The sequence below is a fragment of the Oryzias melastigma genome, linkage group LG6, assembly GCF_002922805.2.
Source record: "Oryzias melastigma strain HK-1 linkage group LG6, ASM292280v2, whole genome shotgun sequence".
NCBI lineage: Eukaryota > Metazoa > Chordata > Actinopteri > Beloniformes > Adrianichthyidae > Oryzias > Oryzias melastigma.
The window spans coordinates 25,342,529-25,347,762 of record NC_050517.1 but is presented as its reverse complement, the minus strand read 5'-3'; positions in this window follow the sequence as shown (position 1 = coordinate 25,347,762).

Genomic DNA, 5,234 nt, shown 5'->3' with positions numbered 1-5,234 from the left:
GTTAACTCTGGACAAAATACGATTAATCGTGATTAAAAATTTTAATCGCCTGACAGCTCTACTAAAAACATCACATGCCCAAAGCTGAGTTCCTGATTGGCAGATGTGATGCAGCGACCTGTCAAACTTCAGGTGCTTACATTTTGGCCTCGCCGCCCGATTCGCATCTCATCGTTTAAATCGAGCTGCTGGCAGACCTTCGTGCCGCGCCGGTCGCTCAAATCAAGCCGCATGGCTACAATTCTCCTCAGAGTTCACCTGTACCATTGAGTTGGTATTGAAGCTCATTGAAGCTCTGCCACGCGAATTGCATTCGGTGTACCTTTTGAAACAGTCAGCACATGTCACCATCTGTTGCAGCAAATCTTTCATTTGTGATCTCGTGTCCTTTACTCAAAGGATTTAGGATTAGTTAACCCTTGTGCTGTCCTTGGCATGTTAACATTGAAAGTGGGGTCATCTGGACCCCACAAGAACTTTTTTTTTCAAGGATTTTTGTCTATCTTCACTGGTGGCAGACATGAAATCCCGTCCACCTTTGTACACTTTTACCATGGGAGAGATCACACATCAATATAAGGGAGGAGTCATCTGGACCCTGGAAGATAGCACAAGGGTTAAAGGTATCAAAAAGCTCTCGTTTTGCAGCAACAACAAAGCTGTGATAATGTAATCCTGCAGCAGCTTTAAAACAACAATGTTTTTTAGGTAAGCAATGTTACGAAAAGGGTGTTTTTTTTCTCAAATGCAATAAACAAAGATATTTAACTGGAATACAGAAAATATAATAAAACAGGGATTTTTAACTGGAATAACTTTTCAGATAAAAAATAATGTCTTTTCTTGTGTAGCACTGAAATAAACATGTTAGAGATTTTGCCTTTTTTGGATTCTATTTAAACTAACAAAAAAAAGTTGTGAAAGAATTGTGCCTTTTGATTTAGTGTTATTTTTTAGTTTTGTTTTGGTCATGTTCTGTTTTGACTTGTCCCTATGTCTGTCACACGTGGTTCATGTCACATTATCATCCAGAGCTGTGTGTATTTCAGTTAATTACCCCCAGTGTATTTAAATGTCAGTTTTTTTAAGTTTGTCATTTTCAGATCATTGACTTTTCATCATTGTATTGCTTCTTTATTATATGGTTTTGTTCATGTTTAAAATGATGTATTAAATGTTCAAGTTTCTGCCCCAAAGCTCAGTCTCCTGCATTGTGGGCGTTCCACCACTGCTTCCTGACAAATACATGTTGATGATATTGCCTTCTAAGAAATAGTTTGCATAATATTCTTTATGTTTTTATATACATTTTATTCTTTATGCCTCCATTACATAGTAATTCCAGCTTCGAGAAAATGCCTTAGCGCTACAAAAAGGAGCACTGAGACTAACTTGTAACTGAGCTTCTGTAAACATCAAATCTAAATAACAGTGTCTGCACAGATGGAAAATGAAAAGCTTACCTGATTTATTATGGGAAAGGTGCAATTTAAAATCCCGAAGAAGCAGAATGAAACTTAACCTGGCGTTCAATTTTCAAGTTAGATATGGAACAGCTAGATCTAAACCCAAATGAGTTTGTCTGGAAGAGAAAGTGAAAAGTGGCTCAGATGTGTGAATCTATATTTAAAAGCAGTGGGCTTGTAAACTTTGGGATTGTTGTTTGGGATTTATTGAGTGTATTAAAGTCTGGCAAAAGCTTTATTTAAGAGTTATCGTATATTTGGAGAAAGTGATGTAGAGTTCTATACTGTAAAACTTTGTTACCCAGTCCAGAAACACTGTATAGTAAGGTTACCTTTATAAACGTTTGTTAATTCATAACTAATTCCTGTGGAGGGTTCTCATTCATCCCCCGAGACCATGTTTCCTGTCCCGGATGAGGGTCACTGAGGCTGCTCCCCTTTATTTTTCCTGTTCCTGGGGAGAGTCGTGGGGACTTCTCCAAGCCACAAACCTTCACTGTTTTCTGGACCCATTTTTGTTTCATTCCTCCCTTCCGCTCCTCTCAGGTTTTGGGCATCTGGGATCTGCCCTTTGGGAGGGGTACTGTATGAGTTCTGTGGTTTTGTTTTTCTGTCTGAGTTGCCGTCTCCGTCACACCAGTTCTAGGTTCATCATAGTCCACAGCTGTTATCCTTTCAGTTAATTGCCCTAAGACTATTTAAGTGTCTAGTTTTTAGGACATCTCCTCTGCCATACCACCGTTTTGTTTCTCCATGGTTTTTCTCATATTTCAGTTTGTTAAATGTTTGATTTTCTGTCTCTTAACCTGGTCTCCTTCATATTGAATCATTCACCTTCAGCTCTTGACACTTTGTGAAAAAATATACCTTGAAAAAAAAGGTTTTAAAGTAAAACTCTTTACCTCCCTGACTTTACTTAAAATAGTCAATTTCATGTTTAGGGCTTGAATTGTGGTTGACTGGGGTGTAATCTCTACATAACTGTTAAATCTCACGGATTGTGTTTCAACAACCCAAATGCTAAAATCACACTGCCCCCAGCAATGCAAGTAACTATTTCCAATGAAAAGTCTATCTAAGCGCACATAATTAATTATTACCTGTAATTACTTACTTACTTCAGTAGGAATCCTTTTCTGAGCAATCCAGAAAACATTGACCACAATTTTTGGTTAATACCATAATAAATATGTGTGTTGACATATCTTATTCCTTATTAAATCTGTTTTCTGGCTCTTCGTAAAAAACCTGTGGCCATCGAATACACGTTAACAGTTAAACCAGTCAGGGACTCTGATTTTTAGTGGTCTATGGGGACTGTCCTTTTTAATTTACAGAAGTGCCAACCATTTGAAAATTTATCATAGAGGAGACATTTTGTGGTTTGTGCCTCGCTAGAATTATGTGACACCAGGTCTTTTATTTATCGGAATAGAGTTGTGTTAAATTAATAAAAAATCTGGACTAAGATTTGCTAAATTTGCATCAGTTTGACATTTTGCACCCAGCAAGTGCATGTAGTTTTAGGTAGTGACAGACCTGTGTGAACACAATATGCCAATTTGGGAAGTTCTTGAACGCGCATCCCATGTCCATTGTGTACATAGCATAAGCATCTCTCATCTATATTAACGGCTAATTTGAACCACCTCAGGTGAAACAATCGGCATCATAAACCCCACATGGATGCAGATTGGAGTCCTTACCGCTCCCAATTTGTTTTTTTCATGCAATATAAACCGTTTCTACACACTTTCTGGAATTTTTCTCAAGCCACTCACACAGCACCTTCCTCTCCTTCCTGGAAGTGCCCCTTTCCCCACCTCTATCCACAGCTTGTTAAATTTGATTGACAGACCCAGAAATCTGTGGTGAGGGTAAGGGCAGCAAGGGTCTCCAAATGGAAAAAAAAGAACATGCACACATGTGGACAGGATGAAATTAATATCCTCATACATGCTTTCTCACCATCATAGCTTAAGACATCAGTCATGAATTATTTATGCAGCACCAGAAGGTATAAGCTCATGCAAATTATAGTTCATATTTTAAAATAATTTTGAATAAATGGCTGATTGCCACTTTATAATAGTCTTTCAGCCCCCATAAGTATTTGGCATCTAAAATGTTTCAGGGGAATGATTTCCATTGGGTCTAACTCCTGCAATCCAACGAGAGAAGCTGCCCACAGGAAAGAAGCTGGCTGGTGTGAGAGTGTGTATTCCTTGCATTTTAGTGAAACACATCTTCATCCCCCAAAATCTTAATTCAAACTTCTTTCAGACTGGCAGTCCTCTTCAAGTGATGCCCCTTTGTCTTCTTTCAGGACTGGATATAAAAACATCAGAATCATCCATTCAAGTTTGGAACTGGACTTAGAGTTACAGCCATGCATGTTGGTCAATTAAAAAATGAGCATAATCAACAGGACTGTACGAAAAAAGATTTTTAATCTCACATTTCATTTAACATATTTGCAACTTATTAATATTAGGAATGTCCAACTCCTGAATGATTGGTCAATGAACCCAAAACCAGACAACAAGATTAAAGTCTTAGGGTGTATTCATTTGGTTCACTTAAAGTGAACCAAGTTTATTTCTACCTATAATCTGGAACAAATATTCAGTCTAAATACACCCAAGTGGAACCTGGTCCAAGACCAGGAACTGCTCTCAGATCCACCTTTCGGGGTGGTTTTGGTTTGTTTATTATCAGATTGAGTTCTGGTTTGCTCTGGGTTTTTTCAGTCTGAATAGGCTCTGTGCTAAGTGCGGAACAACTGAACCAAAATGGCCACCATTATGGGATGTAAACAGAGAGCTGCGTACAAACGTGGAGCAACGATGAGACAGCAACTCATTGAAATGTGGTCAGATGGATGAATGCCCATTTAACAACTTTTAACGTGATTGCTTCTCACACTGTTTTCCCGACAATTTAAGTCATTTATCAGCGTACCTTCATACCCAGCGTCTCCTTAGTAACCACCTTGCAGCATGCCCCTACCATTCCAAAGCAGCAGTAAAAAGTGTTGAACCTGACGATGATACAGATACTAAAATTGGTCAGCAAAATATAATGTTTGAACAAGGGAACTATCCCAACAAGGATTACAAAGTATAGGACTTCTATTATTCTTTCTCTCCTTGCTTTTCGCCACTCTTATAATTCTTGGCTAATGACTGAAGAGATCTTTAGTCATGTGGTTTTGCTTATAAGTTTTAGTCCGGAACAGGGAAGTCTGTTTGACTGCAATCTGAATACAGATCAAACGCAAGGTTCAGGACTCGATCCGCACCAATGGACTTTACACCCTTAGTCACATGCAGCTGTATGGGGTTTGAACTGCACAGGTGCTGTGTTTTTTTTGTTTTTGGGTTGCCCTGGTGGATTGTAGAGAGGAGTGTCTAAATCTTCTAGTTAGCACAGGTGTGTCTTACCTTGAGGCCAGGGCCGGCCGCACAGCACCCTAGACGAAACGTGATTTCTGTGCCCCACCACAACATTTCCAAGCAACTAAATGCAAATAAGACAGATCAACATCTGCTTTGAGTCTGTATTTTCCTCCTCTTCCTTTCTTTTTTGACATTAAAGCTGCCCCACCTAGCTTCGACAGGGATTGAGTCAGGCAAGGAGAGGCGCAGCACCAGGCAAAATTATTGATTATGTCAAACTTTTGAATTATTTTTTCATGGTTTTATTTCTTTAAAAAAAATAACATTTTCACACAAAATGAGTGGTGTGCTAAACTGTAAAAAAAAAAAA